This window comes from Charadrius vociferus, unplaced genomic scaffold (genome assembly GCF_000708025.1).
Source record: "Charadrius vociferus isolate BGI_N301 unplaced genomic scaffold, ASM70802v2 scaffold105, whole genome shotgun sequence".
Taxonomy (NCBI): domain Eukaryota; kingdom Metazoa; phylum Chordata; class Aves; order Charadriiformes; family Charadriidae; genus Charadrius; species Charadrius vociferus.
The window spans coordinates 1,978,991-1,999,677 of record NW_009648543.1 but is presented as its reverse complement, the minus strand read 5'-3'; the positions used below and the strand labels follow the sequence as shown (position 1 = coordinate 1,999,677).

General features: G+C 39.4%; 1 protein-coding gene across 1 annotated transcript in view; it reads left to right on the top strand.

Annotated features, from left to right (window-relative positions):
• TBL1X (transducin (beta)-like 1X-linked) overlaps nt 1-20,687 on the top strand; it is a 180,474-nt gene that overhangs the window by 35,486 nt on the left and 124,301 nt on the right. Inside the window, exon 2 of the mRNA XM_009885959.1 lies at nt 5,415-5,487. The gene's annotated coding sequence lies outside the window, so the exon portion shown is untranslated. The remainder of the gene's footprint in view (nt 1-5,414; nt 5,488-20,687) is intronic.

Here is a 20,687-nt window from a genome sequence, read left to right as displayed (position 1 = left end):
GAGACCTCTTCGGAAGAAATAAGAATAAATAACATCTTACATTATCCTGACAGGTAGCTTTTAATGTTGAGTGCTTATCAGCAAAATCCAAGTATTGTGAACATTTTTATTTCTCTGTTGGATTTGGGGCCAAATAAAGATAATTAGATACCAAGTTTAGCATTGAAATGTACTTCAATGCAATGTGGCTCAACAGAGGAATGAGTTATTTATTTATAAATACTGCATTCATTGATGATATTGCATTTATAATTAATTTTTATATATTGGGCACACAAAGTGTTTGTTGAAAGGCTGCCTTGTAGCGTCTGTAAGTATTATCCATCATTTGTTATCTAAATATAAAAAGGAACTTCAGTCTACTGTCTTTATTTTGGATAAATCAGAGAGTTATTTTTTCTTTTTAGTTCAATATTGGAAGAATCAAGATGTAATAGAAATTCCTCTTTAGCAGACACCTTCTAGCACTGAGTCATTCATCTGTACTCATTAAGTAAAGTATGTTGTTATTAAATGGCTGCTCAGTAATACAGTAGCAGCATAGGAGGGATATGTGTTTTCTTCACTGAATCTACATAATTTCAGTGGAGGTTTTTTTTTTGTTTTTTTTTTTTTTTAAATCAAGAAGGAGATGCATTTGCGCAGGCTTTATTACAGGCTGTGAGAATCCTAGAGCTTAACCTCCCAGGCTGTATGTGAAATTTCACCCTGAAGAGGAGCTGCCTCCCTTCCCATCCTGAGCGAGCACTTGCTCCTGCTCTCTCACACCTGCATGCAAACACACGTGCACACAAGTCATCCTCCTGTTTATTTCCGTGTGTGGCACATTGAAGGATTCAGAATGACACCCCATCAGTTGTTTGGGAGGAGTAGGATTTTGGATGGCAGCAGAGCACAAAAGTAGAGGAGAGAGAACTGAGACCACTGTTGTCGCCCTGAAGGGATGGGGTTGCATTTAATGGAAGAGGAGCCTGGATCTGCTGCTGTGTTAGAGGAGAGGAGCAATGTGACTGACTACTGTTTCATCATCATGAGAAGAGGAAGTATGGTGGCTCAGAAGTAAAAATGAAGAAAAGCTATGTGACTTTTTGCACTATTTAGAAATAGTGCAAATGCTGTCCTTGGGGAAACAAACGCAAGGCTTAAGCACAGGGAAATTTACCAGCACGTGAAGCAAAAGGACATGTTAAGCGTGCCATGAAAATGTGACATTGTGTGTATTTGAATGATGTGGGGCTGGAAGAAAAGGGAATAATACTGAGAATAAACTGAGGATAACAATTAACAACAGATCTGGTTTTAAATCCAGTGTGACCCGTCTAGATTTTTATTTTTCCAGAACTTCTGTCTTCTGGGCAATCAACATACGGGTAACACCAAATAAGACCATAGATCTTTTGCTAATTGCAAAAGTAATGTGAAAGTTTTAACTTAAACCAGTTTAGTATTTTGCTTTACATTCATCTCTCTGATATACCAGTCATGAATTGTAGTAAAGCTAAGGAAAAGCTCCTGCAGCATTTGCAGCGTATGTGGGTTGTGCCCCTGAAGTACTGATTATGCTGTGCAGAAAGGCGACTGCATTCTTCATTATTTGAAACTTGGGTTGTATTTCAGTGTGGAAATTATGCGGAAGAGTGATGGACAAATGTAGGGAGATGAAGGGAAGAGGAGGAGTTGTGTGAGATAGGAGAATGTATAAAATACGGGAAAAGAAAAAATTGGGTAGAACGGCAGATTAGTGGGAGAACTGACAGGCTTAGGATACTGATATGTAAATCCACGTTAGGAACAATCCTACGGCTATCTGTAAGTTTTCATTGATACCAAGAAGCTGAAATCACCTAATCTATATTAAGGTTTGTGTTACCCCTTCTTTTCAGAAGGTGCCTGTTAGAAATAAGGGTGATGTCATGAGGTAATCCAAAGAACTATTTTTGTGTATTGAAAGGTGGGAAGAATGTTCTTAATTAAATTCTCATCATATTTGCATATATTACATAATTCTGATTTCTGTTTGTGTTGATTTAGTTCATATTCTGTTGATAAAAACTCTGTTGTTACTAAGCCAAATATTGAAACTATTCTAAAAAAAGGACTTAGGTAATAAATCAAATGTATTTTAATTTGCTTTATTGTTTTACATCTTGGGGGAATCATCTTCTCCCAACTGTATAAAATCATCTTAAATTCAGCCTTAACCCCCTTAAACCCCTCCCCCACAAAAGGGGGAGCTGTTTGAGACAAGACAGGAAGATATCTTTGGTTGGTTCGTACTTCCTGGCAATAATAGGTGAAGGTATGCTATCATTTACTTTATTCCAGTGGAATAAAGATGAGCGCACTTATTCTTGGTAAACAGTGCCAAGAAAGCCCTGTTCTTAATTAAAAACTATTCCTCCCTCATCCCCCCAATACTTCATATGTTTGATTGAATCAAGGGCTGTTTTGTCTTCAGAACAAACGGCTTAAAAAAGTACTAGTAATTCTGTATTAACTGAAGTGTAGAATGAGTTTAGGTTGAGATTTAGACTTTGTCTAGCTTTATTTGGGTTCTTTGTAGAATGATTTTTTTTTTTTTTTAAATAAGAGAAGATGGTGTTAATCTAACAGCAAGACTGGAGAACCTAACAGTCTATAAAGCCTTCATACAGCTGCCTTGACATCTAAATATATAGGTGTCTGTGTTTTTCAGTAGCGAGGGATTTAGGTGCCTGAAATTCTACTTATGCACAGACAGCAGTGCTGGTTTGGCTTGTCTTCTGCCCAGGTCCTTCTGGGATCCTGAAATTAAGTGTTCTTGTTCATTAGCCCTTGTACAGAAGTCTTTAATGTTCATCATTGGAAGTGAGTTCAGCACAAAGCGTAGCAGCTATGGCTATGGCACACTAATCGCAAAAACTGTGTATGAACCAGAAAGGAAATATGGAAAAGATACAGAGTTGGTTGTTGAGAATAAACCTGAAAATTGCCAGGGCAAGAAGCAAGCTGAATGGGAAAGTAAAGCCATGGGAAAAACATTGGAAAGAGCTAACAGATCATAGAAAGCTATGAGATTACGCTGAGATTAAAAGGAAAGATAGTATATGAGAGCTGGAGGCTAATGAAAATGGGATTCTGGTTGCGGGGAGGGAGCAATATATTGTGTAATGAAGTTGATGAGAATGAAACAGTTACTCTGAAAAGGCAGGGAGACAGGACTGAGATCAGAAATGCCTGATAACAAGGACTGTGATTGGGGTGGTGGCACATGCCCCCAGGATTGGCAATGGTACAGCTTAGATGAGAAGGGGAGGTGGCCAAGTTTTGAGGGAGACTTCTGGGCATCTGTATTTCAATACAGATGGAGCTTCTTTTCAATGGTTACTGTCTTTGAAAGAGCTGGAAATTAAACCAAGCTCAGAAAGCTGTCTTGAAGCGTGTTGTTTGAGTTACAGAGAACAAGCGCTGCAAAGCTGGGAAGGTGAAGAACTAAGGTTGTCTAGAACATGTTAACTGAGTTCCCTTGGATGTATGCGTTATGATATAGTTTTAAATGATGTGATCTCAGAATTGTGTGGTCTTTTCAAGTGGACGAGAAGTGTACGAAACTATGCAGCAAATGAGACAGGCCTTTGAAAACTTGCTTTCATTTGTGGTAGAAACTTTAAGACAGGTAGTGAATGGGGCAATGCACTACACGAAAAAGGAAAGGTGCATCGCCTAGTTAAGGCAGATGAACACAGCTTCCTCAGAAAGTTAGTTTAAAGCATTATATAAGGCTAGATACACTGATAAATGAGTTTTGGGACTCTCTGGTTGAACACTAAAGTTTGTAATGCTCTTAATTCCAAAGTTTCATTCTGTAAGTTCACAGTCTATGGGGATGACATGACATCCCTCACAGGGGACTGCAGTGCAATCTGTGGTTATCCAGACAGCACCAAAGAGAAGCCCTGATTGAGAACTAGTGTTTCTGCCCTCAGAGTGCTGTTCTGAAGTGGCACAGAATAACCTGGAGTAGACAGAAGTGTGGAGCTGTGCCGTGACCATATGTAATTCAGTTAATGTGTAGATTTTCAGTACTCTTTTTTCTTCTAGCTACTGTATTCACTGAATGAGGTCGGGGTCCTGTGGAAAAAAAAGGCATGTCATCACCTCATAAAAAGCCAGTCAGACAAGATATGAACAGGGGGTGCCAATTAACTGCATATCCTTAAACAATAAAAATTGGGACTTCTGAAGTGCTTAGCTTAAAAATTTGTTAGTTTTCACCTCATTGGACACCTTTCTTATTTTAAGATTTTAGGGTTGTCAAGGATGTTGATGTTTATATATAGCTTGTTGACTTGTTTTTTTTTAAATGGTGTGCTTTCCATATGTTTATCCTGGGAAAATCGGGATGCACAATGTGCAAAGAAAACTTAAAAACTAGGAAGCATAGTTACAGTCAGTTTTTTAATTTCCATTGACTTCTGGTAAAATATTCTTTGAAAAAATGTACCTTGCTTACTTTTCCAATTATATATTTAATTGCATGATGGAGAAGATAAAAAATAATTTTCTTTTGTTCTGATGTAATTGTAATTGTATTTTAGTGGAACTAACTCCATCTCTGTTTTCTTTCTAATGTGGATATATTCTGACCATGGTCAAAAGTAAGACTGAAATTACTATTTAGAGAGACTAGTTTCAGTAGTTGTGTCATATCAAATGTATTGCTTTTCTACCCTGTTATTGTTAGATGGGCTGCTCTAAATGAGGTGGTCTAATTCTGGAAAATTTGAATATGTGCAGGTGGACTTCTGTGTCGGCAAAGCCACACTTATTTAATTGGAGCTCCATATGTCTGCAAAAATTGATTCCATATGGCTGAATATGTTTCTTTAATTCATACTAGTGCCAGAACAAAGTAGAACAACTTTCTTTTTTGAGCTCCTCCTTAACTAAGTGACACTGCACCTGTACACAAACCGTTCACTTTTTCAAGCGTTAATTGAATATGTAGGATTTTCTTGTTGTAAGGTAGCTTAAATCTGTGGCTAACAAAGCCTTAACTGTGTCACTGTCTGTTTGTACTTCTAAAAACAAGCGATGAAATATACCTAAATCATGCAATCCCACCTTCTACTAGGTTGAATTTACATGAGGTTTCTCACAGAAAACTCTTTCATTTCAGGTTGTGCTGAGTCTAAAAAAATGTCTATATGTAGAACTGGTCAAATAAAACCCAGTCTTTTTGCAGGGAAAAAAAGCTTTGAGTTTGCTTTTGATTAAGCAAATTGATGGGAAATAATCCTTTTATAAAAGCTGGATATCTGAATTTTTGAATTGCTGACAATTTGGGACCATAAGAGTTGATACAATCAAGAGATGAACTTAGGAGGAGTTATGTAAATTTATTTTTTTCTTTGTTTTTTTTTTATTGTACACAGGTACCTAAGGATAAAACTGGCCTGAAGGGAAAATCTGGGGGAAACTGGGGAGCTTGACTGTTCTTGCACCTGAGTAAGTGAAATCTTAGCTGGGAATCAGCTTTACAAAATGTTAAAACTGTTATTTCTCAGCATCTCTGTGCCTAATTGCAATCTGTAACTTGAGAGAATACCTTGGGTTTTGAATTGAAGATTAGAAGTACCAGGGCTAGCTAAGGGGAATGTTGTATAGAGCCTTTAGTGCTTTGCCATAGGTTTGCTTTTTATTGCTATCCCTTATGCCTTCATAAAATTAAACGTAGATTATATGCAGGATTTCTTGGTATTTTAGTGTTTTGCCTTTTCAGTTATTTATCTTGAGAGTAATTTCTGAGTTTGAACAACCTCTGTGTTTCTTAAATTTAATCTTGCTAGTTTATGAACATAAGGCACTGAGATTCAGCAGGACTGAAGTCCAAAGAAGAAGTCAGGTTAAGTATGAGGTCATCAGACGATGAAGGCTGAGAAGATGACCTTGTGGTGGCCTAATATGGTTGTCTTGGAAAGGGTAAATGCTCGTTTCATGTTGTTTGAGACAAAAGCTATTGGCTTGATTGGGTTTGCTTCTGTTAAAGTAGTTGGATTAGCTTCCATTCAAATAGCACAAGGACAGCTTTTCTTCATCAGCTTTGACAGGGCATGTGGCAGACATTCTTAGGCATCTGAAGGTCCCCAAGCAGTCCCAAACCCAGCCTACACAGGTTTCTGACAAGGCAGGAAGAATATTTTTCAGTTACCCACCTAGCTTCCTTTCCTGGCACTCCAAGCATTATTCTGGTTACAACAAATTATTTTACATGTCAAAAAGCTACTTTGCTGTATTATTTAACATATTTATTTATTCATACATATTAATATATGAAATGCATGTAATATTAATGAGCAGATAAGTATAGTATAGCACAAAACTTCTTTCTACTGGTAACATATTTTTAATAATGGGCAAGTTAATTGAGTTTTCTGAAACAATTCCCAGAGCTGGAGCCTTTCTTCCTGCTGGCATTAATCATGCTAAAAGAATTGTGGTTAGTTTTGGACGGCTTCAGTAAGTTGAATATCCTTACTGGTATCTACATAAAATTTTATAAACTCTACTTATCAGCTGGGAGTCTTTCGATTTAATCTGGTCTAAACTTGTTATTTGTGCATTTTATTCCAAATCTGAGCTGTGGTTTAATCATATTCTTGTACTGAATGCATGAACTTATAAATTGATATCTGTCACGTCACTGCATAAAAAAGTGTTTCATTTTGCCATAGAATTTGCTGTGTTTATCTCTTTGTGGTAGAGTAGTAGACCAACAAGTCTCTCATTGCTTTTGATATTAAAGAGAATTATATATGTAACTTAAAAATATGCCAGGCTTTGTGAGCTATACCCACATAAGACTTTTAATTCATTCAGAAATGCATTGTGGCAGCACTTGCCATGATCATTTTTGATTTGTAAGTTAGGTAGTGAATCACAAATAATGCCTGAGACTGTATTACAAGTAACTGGTTGCTTTCTTGTGCATTTGTAGTTCTCACTGAAGTTCTGGTTCCTGCAAATATTGTGCCTTGCCATACTTGCAGTCATTGTGCATGGGTTTAGGAACTAGGTCTGTGGACTAGCGAACAGGTGTAAGGTTTATTAAAAGAGAGAAGTTCAGTATTCTTAAATGATAATGGCATGTTTTGAAATCAAAATTGGCTCAACGGCTCTATTTTAAATCCAGCAGGGACCTTTGAGAGAGGTTTTTGCCTTGTTTCTTTTAACTTCTATACTAATGTGCAGCAAATGTTTTCATTTATTTCCTGTGTTATCGGTCCTACTCTGCATTATTTTAGTCTATTGCTTTTGACAGTGATGAAAGACAGGTATTTCCTGACCCTTTTGTATTTTGGGTGCTACATAAGCTCAGCCGTTCACGTTGAGAATATTTTCTTCTCCTATCTTGTTCCCCTTTTCTTTTTTTGGAAGGCAGCACTAGAAATTCTAGGTGCAGTTGCAGTCTTTTGGGAATTATGGTTTAAATTTTGTGCTTGTGTACATGAGACAGGAGCTTACCCATACAAAAGAAAGGTGGTCATTCTGCTGGGCTTGAGGATTGGTAGCTGTAGTGACTTCTGCCTTGACAAAGATACCGTGTCAATGTAATGTTACCTTTTACTTGAAAATTATCCTTAATTCTTGTTAGAGGAAGGCAGAAGTCAAGAACTATTGAACTAAGCGCAGGGGATAATCCAATTAAATTGTGTAGTCTATTCCTTTATGAATATATGATTGATCTCTAATTTAGGTGTTTTATGCAGTTTATTATTTGCCGGTTATTGTAGTTACTGAATCACCTACAGATTTTCTCATTCAGATTTGAAATTGAGTGCCCTGGGGCAAGATTTTCTCAGTTAAGCATGGAAATGAACTGGCCGTGTTTTTGAGAGCATCCTGCATGTAGCAGTTCTTGTGTCTGGTGAATAAGATAATAATAAGATAAAATGTATCCATGACGCAACACTGTGTACTGTATTATGTTCTTTTTCAGGGACTGGTAGGTAATAGTCTGTGCCATATTTAGAGGCTGAAGTGAAGGCAACTGGTACTGTTGCTACGCCCTGTTGATGCTGTAGGATGAAGCTCTTCAACTTCTTTTCTAGACAATTCTAAAAGTTTTTTTTAATCTTACGAGAAATTTTTGGTTGAGGATTTTTGTTTTTTTATATTTTTGAGAGGGGTTCTTCATTGTTTGGAAAGTGGCATTTGAGTAATGAAAAGCTTCAGTAGCTGAAATTTTAAGAAAGAGGAACCAAACAAATTTATTTAAACAATTGTATTTATTAAAATAGCTTGTTCACAGACTGTTAACAGAACTGTAGTTGCAACCCTCTCCCACACTTTGTCTTTGAAAGACAACTTATTTTGATCAGACCTAAAATGTTGATGAAATTGTATCTCCTTGTTTTGCCTGAAGGCAAGTGACAGAGCCTTTCATTTGTGTTTGGAAAGTTGTATATCACTAAATTTGAAAGGTACCTAAGTCCTGTGGTTGGCCTCAGCATTAAAATATATAGACACTTCTGCTTTATGAGGCTGTAAACTAGGTAATTCATCACTAGTGGGGATCTGGAGGTAGATGTGGGCTTTTAAAGAACAATATGTTATGTTACAAATTCCTTTGGAGGGCGAGTGTTTGTTTTTAGGGATTCCTCGAGAGTGGAAGCTTATTATGGTGGTATTGTGCATGTAATAAATCATGTACTTTGCCTAGGTTGTTTTTTTTTTTTTTTTTTTTCTTAAAGGTCTAAGACCAGTCAAACATTCTGTCATAATAAGAATAACAAGTAGTATCCTCTCTGCAAACACAGAAGGGGGGGGGAAACATTGATTTGTGGGTGGGTTTTTTAAGTGTAATATTCTCACTCTCTATATAAATAAATGATAGTGTGTCACACAATTCACGTGAACAGCAATGCAGCTGCATTGCTGTTGTCTGCCCAAACAACAAGAAATGAGAAGGAACGAAGGGATGACAAGGGGGATATGTATCGGAGATCGGCATTGTGGTATGAATGAATTGATGCTGTGGTTTTATTGGGGGTGGGGCACACTCATTACAGGAGGCTTCCTCTGTTTGCTGCTCTTCGATATTTAGCAAGCATTTTTTGTGATCCTTTTTGCAAACCAGCTCATGCAGTAACTGGCAAAACAGAAGCAATTAGTGGTGTAATCTCAAAGGGAATCTCAAGCTTCACTTTAAGTGCAATGATTAAATCCACTAAAATGATAACCATTGCTGCCAAGAACTCCTGTATTGGTCACTAATGTATTTTGTTGTAGCAGTCAATAACCACTGGATTACATGCATGTAATTAGTAATGCATACACGTTTGGTCAGTAAAATTGAAAATCCTAATAACCGAGGCTAGAGGGGGTGGGAAGGAACACAGAGCTGGAGAACTGAAATAGTGCTCTGTTGATAGTACCTAACTAGAACTGTATGCTTCAATAAAACAAGTGTCCTACTGTGCTGGAATACAAATGGGCTGTCTGTGGCAGGATATAGCAAAGACGTTTGGCAGAGAGGGATTTGAAAGCTTCTGGCATAATGTAATTGAATTGGCCATTTCTTTAAAGATACAGCAAATTGTTTGCTGTGGCATTCATCATCATAAGGAAGGTCAGACAGCTTGCCAAACATATGATATTCATAATAAAAAGTAAAATGGTGACGCTTACATTTAAACACAAATCATGTTATGTTTGTAAAAGCTGTGGAAATAATTGGGAATATTTTTGGTGGCGCTGAGGCATTAGTAATCTAAGTAAGACTGTAATTCAAGAGGGGGAAAGCTCATAGTCGGGGAAAAGACCCCCACGGGAATTCAGCTAGTGAGCAACATGTGATCCCCCTGACTTGAGAGGATAGTAGGTGTTTTGGCAGGAGCATTGCTGACTGTCTCTTCTGATCACTTAAGGGAAGATAAGCTTGTATGATCCCATTTTTTCCCCTTTAAGAAAACAAAGAGAAAAATAACAAAGAAGGAGGAATGAAGGAAGCCTTTAAAAGAGAGAAAATCTAAACTGAGGCATTGCTGGGTTTTGTTAGTTACGCCGTGACAGAACAAGATGATGCAACAACCTGTAGCATATCTGAAATGTCATAAGAAATGCTCGGTATTGGTACACTGGGAAACCCCTCTTGAGTCACATCCAGAACGCTGAACATAAATTGCATGATGACAGGGGCTTTGAGCCACACCGTGATGCCTCTGCAAATGAGTAGCTGTTAGCTTTTAGGTTCTAACACATTCAGGAGACTGGCATTTTGATTTCTTGCACCACTGCACCACTGATAGGGTTGGAAATGGGAATCAAAATAATTAGATTGGATATATAGATCCCAGCAAACCAGCCAAGAAAGCAGCTGGGCTGGGGAGGGCCGCTCGGAATTGTAAAATGTGCTGGCGCTTTTTTTTTATGAGAGAGCGAGGACGGAAGGAGTAAACTAGAGTGCAGATGCTCACCATTTATATTCAAAGCATGTAATAAAATAATTGAATATATGCTTCCTCCTATTAAAGCCTGTTAAAATTGGTAATAAAGTACATTAGCATTATATTAAAAAGGGAGCACAAATTTTCAGATAATACATCTTAGTTATGGTATGCACAGTGCACAGATAGGCAGACTGGGAAGTGGTCTGTTACCTCATCTGAAGCATTCCTCCTTGCTGATAGGGACTGTTCCCATCAGTGCATTTTCTGTTATTTTGTCCAGTAGTAGCTTTGCAGTATTCCCTCCGGCAGTTTTTTCACAGGCCAGCAGTTGTTCCCCTCCATTTGTCTTCCCTGCTAGTCACTCAATGTTTTCCATTAAAAAAAATAAAAGTCTTTTCATTTACTCCTTCTTCAGTTTCCATATTGGATAGGAAATGTCTTCCTTTCTATGCTATGCAGATTCCTCCTTTGGATATTTGTAAACTATTACCCCACTTTCTCTTTGCCCCACTTTGCCATTTTTTACCTGCACAAATGTATCTCTCAGTCTTTACTCAAAAGTCAGTTCTTCAAGTTTTTGCTTTTTAAGGACCCCCTCCTAGATTTATAGAGGATATAGTTTTTTTTTTTTTCTGTTAGCGTGATTTCTGATGCTTTTCTTTTTTAAAATTCTGTGTAGCTGGCCTGCCCATACTATCTCTTAATTCATTTATGGCTCAGTGCACTTTTTCCCTTCCTTCCTTATTACTCTTTTTTTTTTTGTACCAAACTTGTTATATCTTGCATTTTCCCAAGTGATATCTCTTTGTTACTTTCCATTTGTATTTCTATGTTTCCTTTTCATTGCATTAAATCCCAAGTCCTTCTTGTCTCTGCAACTTCTGTCTAGTCAATGTTAAGCATCAGTCCAAAATAGCCTGGTGGTTTGTGTGCACGTCTGCGATGAGAAAAGCAGTGGATGTACTATCTCCTGTGCTTTAAAGCCAGATGTGCAGGGCTGTGTCTCTGCTAATACTATATGATAATAACACATGCTTAAGTATTTGCCTACTTTTCCAGAAGCCTGTCCTGCATCCTGTCCCTAAAACACTGGCTGAATTTGTAAGCAAATCCAGCAGTTATCGACTCCAGTTGTAGTCACTGGAATAAGCTATGTTGAGCTGTTTCTGGACATCCTCGTTCTGAACTAAAACACCAGCATTTTTCTCCTGTTTCTCTACTCCAGATCTCCAGGTGGTTTTAGATGTTAGTTTTCTTATTGTGCTCTTCAGTTCATTATTTCACATTACGCTACTCAATTGTAAAGATAGTAATGAGGAATAGCAAAGTGATGTCTTTTTGTTTTGATCTGTGTAACCCCATAATATGTAAAGCTCCTTCAGAAGTTGTCATTTCTGTATCTCGAAGTGTGCTGAGGCCATACTGTACAGCTTGTATGTAAGTCTACTATTCAGTGATATGATGTATTGATGTAGGATTGCAAAACTAACAAATAAAAGGTGTATTTACTATCCATATGGAATGGATGATACTTAATTAATATGGAGGTGCAGTGGAGGCACAATGTGGAGGAGCAGTACTCATACCTGAAGCTCAAAGTGTTTGGATGTGTTGGGGAGAGAGTTTGGGAGTTCTGGAGGAGCTTATCTTTCTGGTAAGAAACTGATAAAATCTATTCCGTTTAAATAGAGACTGAAATTGTGAGTTGGTCATCATCTGGTAATAAGTGTGTGAAGATTTATGATATGAGAAGGCTTTTGTTTGGAAGTTATGGAATAAAAAGATGCATTGGAAATAAGCTAAAGGTAGAAGAATTCAAACAGGAAACAGATTTTGTTATTCCCCCAATATTCATAGCTATTTTAAAACTGGAAAATTGATGAAATTTAGATGAGGAATTGTCCATTAGCTGAAATTTTCACATCCTGTTAAGATTAATTTCTAAAATACAGATTTCTTTCAATGTTTCAAAGTTACATCTAATGCAATGTTTGAGTTTCAAAAATTGTGTTACTGAGGAAACCCAGTTAGATAATGTACTGGTCTCTTTTTGTCTTCATGCTTATGAGGGCCTTCAGTTAAGGTTAGGGCTTTCATACACACCGATGACTTAGCTAAGATGATGGTCTTATGTTTCTGGAGTACAGCTGCAACACAGTAGTCACTGTGCAAGAAACTGAAGAAATAGTTCAGTAATTTGTCCTGCTCCAAAAGTTACCTCTATGATGCCTTCTGCCCAGTGCTGCTGTTCTGGCAGGTAAAACACACAGTGCACTTAGGAGCCCAGTAAGGACTGACTGATGTTCAAAGTTTGCTTGGATGCTTGGCACTGATGTTTTATATAGATAATTTGGAAAAAAAAAAGTATTTTCTTTTTAATAATTCTTTCCTTGACCTTTATCTGCAGTGAAATTGGCTGGCAGTATTGCAGTTGGTCTAAATGCAACATTTTATTTATGGCAATAATTTTACAGAAGAACAAATGGAGTTTGGGAGAAGAGCAGAAAAGAAATGAAAGAATCTTAGCTTTTTTAGACAAATAACTTGCTGAATGTGAATGAATGTAAATGCCACAGTCTTAAACAAAGAGATCAAATTAAATACCTTGCGCGGATTCCATAATGCCCGTCTAAGAGGACAGCAATACTTGATCCCCATGTTTTGACTACTGCCATTCAGTATTTTACTCAGGCTGTAAAAACAAGGCAGTGTGTTACACAGGTAATGTTTTGTGTACCTGTTAAGACTGTTAAATGCTATTAAGTATTTCCCATTCCAATGTATAAATACCCTTTGGTGATATGAATTCTAGGTAATGGAAGCCCCTTACAAATTTCAGCACCACATTATAGCATTTGTTTGTTTAGGAGACCTGCAGATGTCTTTAATCTTCTATTTTAAGTTATTAAAATCACATGATATAAACAGCAGGATGTGCCACATAGCTAACTTCATTGTGCTGTAACTCAGAACAAACTGGGCTGTTTCTTCTTTGTCAGAAGGACTTTCTGTGCTTGTTGTCTTATCCTTGGGTATTGGAACCATGTTTACGTCCTCCTTCTACAATAATCTTCAGAACTAATTAAGTTCAGTTCACTACCAATGTGCATTATATGGGATGACTTCTTTTGCTGTATAACAAATGAACTCAGTTCTTCGTTATTCTGTTTTGACTTTGGTTCTGAAGGCCATCTGAAAATAGGTAAAAGAATATTCAAATTCTTTTGCTTTTTCTGATCTCTTATGCAACACTTAGAAACATGGTGAGTGCTTTCCTCTTCTGAGATAGTATACAATCAAGGAAATTTTTAGGCTCTGTCTAAACTGGTGGAGAAGTTTCATTTACACACAAACTTATCTATAAAGAAACGCATATAGTTAGTTATTGAAAAAAAATAATAATATCGTGGCTGTGTAGGCCTCAATTTTACCAAAGAATGTGGAAAATGTTTTTGTATTTTTGAAACAAACCCCGTTATTATTATGTGATCTTAGGGGAATGTGGTTTTGAAACTTGCTTTGTTACTGTAGCAAGTTTTTTAGATGTTCAAAGCATTAATTCTTATATTAATAATACCCTTCTAGCCATGTATTGTTTGGAAGAATTAGGCTTGTTTAGGAAATGGTAAGTGACAGCACTGATATCTTAGCTCCCTACCTTGGAAAGTGCTTCTCTTATTTTCCTTTTCCGTGCCCCTCTCCAGGAACAAAAGCAATACAAAAATGCAGATGTTGAAAGGCACGAAAATGTGTTTAAAGTATTTTCCTTCTGCCTTGGAACAATGGTTGCTGACAGCAGAAGGCTTGCTTGCTTGTTAAAATTAGATTTGAATCATCAGTGTAATAGCGGTAGGAAATTGTAGGATGGAAGAGTGCCAGGAAGCCTATCTATATCTGCCCTTTCAGTCCGCGTAAGGTGGGCCCTGAATGACTTTAGCTGGCTCCTCAGTTGAGCAAGCTTGTCCTAAATGACAAGTGTACTTGTTTAAGTATCCTTAAAACAAAATACATTGTTCCTCTGCAAAAGCCATTTAGGTGGGATACCAAGAACAAGACACAAGCACAGCAATGTTAAGATGGCTGTTACAACTTCGGCTTCCTAAGTGTGTGCTGCTTGCTGGATCATCACATCACATTTAATTGGGCCCAAGCTGATTACCTCTCACCATTTTCCTGGACTAGGATAAAACAATCTGTGTTTGGGGGCTTGGTTTAGTGGATTTTAGGGTTGTAAAAACACTGTGAAGTTTTCTTGGGCTAGCTGCAAGTAAACTAGAGGACGATGCCTGCTCTGAAGCTGCATCAGAGTCAGCATCATTCTGGCTTATTCTGTTTCTCCTCAGCTGTTTTAAGGCAGTCTGGTACCCAATTGCTTCCTTGCTATAGTTATTATCCGTTGGCTTTGCAGTAACCCAATCTACGGAAGACAGTGACCTCTCTATGCACCTTAAAACCATTCACAGAAATGGCTGTAATTCTGCTGATGCAGAATGCAGCTGCCCATTTAAATCTTGTTCTTACAGATGGGCTGGTTATGTCTCTGCTGTGTACTGGCTTCTGTTTTATTTCTGGTGTGTTTTTTACACTATTTCCATAAGCAGCTTGGTTCTTGATTACTTCAGGGAGTGCTTTGTATGATATAATGGTAATTGATATAAGCTGAAGTGCTAAAGCTACCAGTCCCCTAATTTAAATTAGTGCTAGTAGAGATGGGAGAGCCAAAAGCAGGATTGTGCATGGGAGAATTTATTTAGTTTGCTCTCATACCAGAGTAAGAATTTTCTGGCCTTCAGGTCATGCGGTTATTCTTGTCCTGGGTGGCAAAGTGGAATCAAGGTAGTTCTGAAGGTACGATCAAGGAGGAATTTTAGCTTAAGTGTTTAATGATGTTTAGTGCATTACCGTTCTCTTCATCAGTGCTATGAATGCAATCAGACATATTTTAAAATAAATCTACATAAATAACTGTCTTATAATAATGCAGCGTTGGTTTATATCTTTTTATATCATTTGTTTACATCTACTCCATTTAACACTCTCTCTTGTATGTATGTATGTATCCATCTATCTGTATATATCTGGAGTTTATATATATAATGTTTATTTATTTTATGGAGACATAAGCAGTTCTACAGCTGGACTGTATTGTTTATAGGTATTATTTAACTGTTGGCAAATATTTGGAAGGCACAGGACCACCATAGTTTCATGAAACTGGTATAGCAAACTTGATTGTACCCAAGAGAAAACTGAAAGTGCTGCCTGAGCATGAGAGGCCACCTTGAGTTGACCTGTTTGTGTGTTCAGCTTATAGACTGCAATCCATACTCCTGCATGTGTACCAACTGGAAGAACAGTGGGTTATGTGGAAAATTTTGTTGGAAGTTACTGATGTATTTATTTGTGTTTGAAAAAATGGATGAGGATTGATCTAGTTGTTGTCCCGGAGCCCTTAGAGGCCTGGTAGATGGATGTACTGTAAGGTGTAGGCTTCAGGTGGCCCAGATGACAGTGGTTTGCACAGCGCCACTGGTAGCTTGTTCTGCTCTCCAAGCTGTTTCCATAAACATAACTCAAGTTTTCTTTTCTGTACGTTGACTCTATTGTTTAATGTTATATCTTTGCTGATTAATTTAATTGCTTGTCCTCTTTGTGATATCCTGCATTGTATTTGTAGACAGTTGTTTGCCATGTTTCTCAAGACAAGGTCAAGAGCCGTTCCCTTAAATAGTCCAGATACTTGTGGTATGTAGAGCCATTTTGTAATATTCCTTCCTATTTGTCTTGTCTATGAAAGTATGTAAGTCTAATCTAGAATATTAGGGGTTTTACGGCCTTGCCACTTACATTCTAGTTCAACTCGGTGCATTGTGATATTGCATATACTCTTAATCATACTGTTAGCCAGTATCATCTTTAAACATATTCCATGTCCCCTGGGTGTCTACCTACCATCTGTTACTTTATCCCATTAGATTTCTACCAGATTTCCCATTCTCTCCAGCATACTGTGCTGAAAAAATCCTCCTTATAGTTTCCCTTATTGATTTCCCAGTTTAGCCTTAATTACACAGCTAATCAGATTATCGTGACTTTTTCTATTTCTCACCTCCCTGTGCTTTCCAACTTGATCAAAAGCATATACTGGGAGCTGATTCTCTTCCTTTTTGCACACAAGTATTTGTGTGCGTGCAGGATGAGTATAAAAGAATCTTCTAAACACTGTTTTCTTTTCCATTTGGCTCATGTGGTGGATATAAAGACTTATGTGGAGCCCAGTTCTTCACACCTTCAGCAGCCTCTCAGCCTCTGCTTCCTCCTGTGGGCCAAAGGAATCATAGAATAGAATCATAGAATCGTTTTGGTTGGAAGAGACCTTTAAGATCATTGAGTCCAACCGTTAACCTCACACTGCCAAGTCCACCACTAAACCATGTCCCTCAACAGTACATCTGCCCGTCTTTTAAATACTTCCAGGGATGGCAACTCAACCACTTCCCTGGACAGCCTGTTCCAATGTTTGATAACCCTTTCAGTGAAGAATTTTTTCCTAATATCCAATCTAAACCTGGCACAACTTGAGGCCATTTCCTCTCATCATCTCACTTCTTACTTGGGAGAAGAGACCAATGTGCACCTCGCTACAGCCTCCCTTCAGGTAGTTGTGGAGAGCAATAAGGTCTCCCCTCAGCCTCCTTTTCTCCAGGCTAAACAACCCCAGTTCTTTCAGCCACTCCTCGTAAGACTTGTGCGCTAGACCCCACATCCCGCTGCCTGTTGGCAGTTGACCCCAGTCCATCCAAATGCAGGGGCTCCAGAAGGGCTGTCCTGCCCTCCCTCCCCTTCTCCTTGCCCCGCGCTCCTGCTCCCTGGGCGCTGTCGGCTCTGTTGCCGTGCCGCTGCACAGCTGAAAAATAGCTTCATTTGCGAGGTGAGCTTCCAGTCAGATCAACAGTCTGCTCCAGCCCCTGTCCCCAACACATGGCAGCAGTAGGGTCTCAAATAAGCTTAGGCTGGCTGTTAATACACAACGCTGAGTCACTGCTGAAAATGCTTTACTTTGCAGTGCACCTTTTCAAAGCAAAACAATGCCAGATCCAGTCTGCCTTGAACAGGCTATAAATCGCCATCCTGGGCCACTGAATGACGAGTGGCTCAGCCGTTTGTGCGGCGAGGCAAGGTAGGTACGTGTGGAGAATTACCTCAGTGAGTGTCTGCAGCCACCCTGCTTCTCCCCCAGCATCACTGCCCAAATAAAAACCTGAGGAAATGCTATCCAGGCAGGAAAAGTGGCTTTCTGTTTTCTTTAAAACCTGCGAGGAATTTAGTATTCTGGGAAGATGTGTGAGAATTATTTACAAACACTGGCGGTCTTATCAGATGACTGATGTCAATAAATTCTCTTGTGATATTGTTGTTGGAGGAATACCTCAGCAGGCTGGAGCTCAGACCTGGTGATAGTTCCAAACAACTGAGAGAGCACCTCTTCTGTTAACTGACATTCCTGCATTGGGGACCATTGTTTTACAGGGCGGGAAGGGGTTCTTTCATTCACTGCTCATTTTTTGTATTTGCGTGATAGAATTGCATGTCTTCATGGCTAATAAGCTCAGCCCGTCCTTGGTTTCTGTCCATGTACTACAGGAATTAAACCGTATGGAATATTACTGTGGAATATTTAGGTTCATTTATAAATACAAAGATTCATGTGTACAAATTGGCTTCAGTCTTAATTGATTTAGAATACTTGATTAGACAACACAGCTGAGCCAACGTAATGCTTGCTGCTGCCGAGAGAGGTGGTTCGGCCCTCGCTTTTGTCTTCGTTCTGGCCATATGGTGCTCGTCTGACTCCTCGCTCCACTGCTGAACTGCTTTCTTCCGGGAAGAGATCAAGCCATTTTATCTGGTTTGATGGTATAAAACAGGTGTGAGGAACTGTGCGCTTCCCTTCTGGAAACTGTGTTTCAGCACAAGGGTTGCAGGTCTAGTGAGAAAACCTCCAGTGCCAAGGGGTATGAGCTAGATCAGCATGGGTTCATTTCTACTTACTGTTTTGATCAAGAAAAGGAGTCGTCTGGTTTTACATATATCTTCTGTGATATATTTTTAGATGTTACCACCTGCACATGATATAATAGTCCTGTGGCCAAAAAAAAAAAAAAGAGAGAAAAGAATGGCATTTCTAGCACAGATGGCATGATTGATAGAGCTGTGGTTTTACATACTTTGAATTTTAGTGGAGTGAGGAGATTTTCTACTCTTAAACTTACACTAACCTGCATTCCAAAGTGAAAGATATTAAAAAACGCCTTGGTGCATGTATACTTGGCAGAAAAACATGACTCACTACTTTACCTAGTAAAAAGTCAATGGTCACAGAACGAAAGTGTTCTTCACCAGCTAATCATGTAGAACATGGCTACATTTCAGTACTTTTTGTGACTGATGAGGGCATTGCATGTTTGAAGTGCAGGTCCTCTACTTGCGTTTATTTGGACTTTCTGTCTTACTGGGGTTCTGTAAAGCTGGCGAGAGCTGCCTCTGGTGTACCGCCATCCTTTACAGTAGCCTCATTGAAAGCATGGTGCATAGTAATGTAGTAACTCTGGGAAACGGTTGCAGAGTTTACAGCATTAGAAATGCTGGGTTGAGCACCATCTTGATTTGGCAACGGCCTTAAGCAAGTGTGTGTGAAAGTGTAAATGCAAATGTGTCAGGGGCAAACTTAACGCTTGCGCTCAGGAGGTGGAGCAGACACTAGGGCGAGAAATGTCCTTGTTGGTGTTGTCTGGGTTCGGCTGGTGCCGCCATGTGCCTGGTGTGGTAGCAGGAGCAGGTGGAGGTGGGAGCTGCCCCGAAGCCCGGGGAAACGGTCGGAAGGGAGAGGTCGGAGCAGGATTGTGCCTCTGGCTGGAGGAAGCAAGAGGGAGGAGATGCCTTCCATTTTGACAGCTCGGGTGCGCTCTTCTCATATTTAGGGTCTCCACAGTCTTCATAGCACTTTCATTTATTTGTCATCTCCTTAGCTGTTCTACTGGTCTCTATACAGAAAGGAAACTTGCTAGGTGTAGTGCTAAAAACAGATAGTATTGACAGCACTCCAAGTTTTTGGGGTTCCTGGCCATCGGCACTATGTGACAAAAAGCTCTTACAGCTGTCCTAAACGAGTACCTTAGGTCACAGGATTGTACTGCTATCTCTTGTGGACCAGCCATTGGAAAGAGATGTCCGAGCTGGATGTAATGAATTAAACGTGCCTTCGCACCAGCAGAGCCAAGCAAGGCTCCGTCTTGGTCTGCCAGACCCTCTGTGGTTCAAACTGAGCCTGAGGCACAGGGACTTTGGTGGCTTCAGGGAATCACCTTCTGTTTGTGCGGCCTTTGGGTGGAGAAGGAGCCCGGCACAGCACGCTCACGCCAGCCAAGCAGAAGCCATCAGCGGTGGCCAAATGGGGGCATGTGTCCCCTACCAGTTGGGCTTCCTTCAGGGCTGGCTGGGTGAGCCGGCAGAGCTGCCTGCCAGCCAAGGGCTGGCTGGAGCCCAACTTCATCTTGAAGTGGAGAGCCAGGGCTGCACGGGCAGCAGGCGTGGGGTAGTGGGGGACTTCAGTAGCTGGTTTTAAGTCGTCTCTGCTGACAAAACCGAAGTGGGAAATTTTTTTCTCTGGCAGTTTTGAGCGTAGCTAAGTCGACCCCCTGCACCCAGAGCTTCTTGCTGCCAAATTTCAAAACACTGCTGCAAAATAGGGAGGTTTATGAAAATGAGAAGAGGTTTCTAATAGAAAACATAAGTAAACATAAGTGTAGGTGTCATGACTTCATGCTTTACATGTGGGGGCAGACCTTTACATTCTCAAGCGATTAGCGATTTTGAATATCCATATTCATACACTGTACAGAGTTGGGTTGATTAGGGGTTTTGACAGTCGGGTCCCCTAACAAAATTATTTGAGAGAGGCTACTTGCATGCGAGAGAGGTTACTTACAGCCATGTTGCTTGCAAAAATTACGTCGTGTGTGTGTGCATGCAGGTGCGCATACACGTGTGTGTGTGTGGGGTGTGTGGGTGTCTGCCAACTGCACGTTAAAATCACTTTCTTATCATACTGACCCCAAGGTTTGGAGGCATTTGTTACACCCTGCACGAGGCAGTATCTTAGACCGACAGGTTCTGCAAAAGCAAAGTATTTTCTAACAGTATTTTTGGAAGCACAGAACCGCGAGGAAGCGGCATTATTTGGTGGGTCCGTAAGGT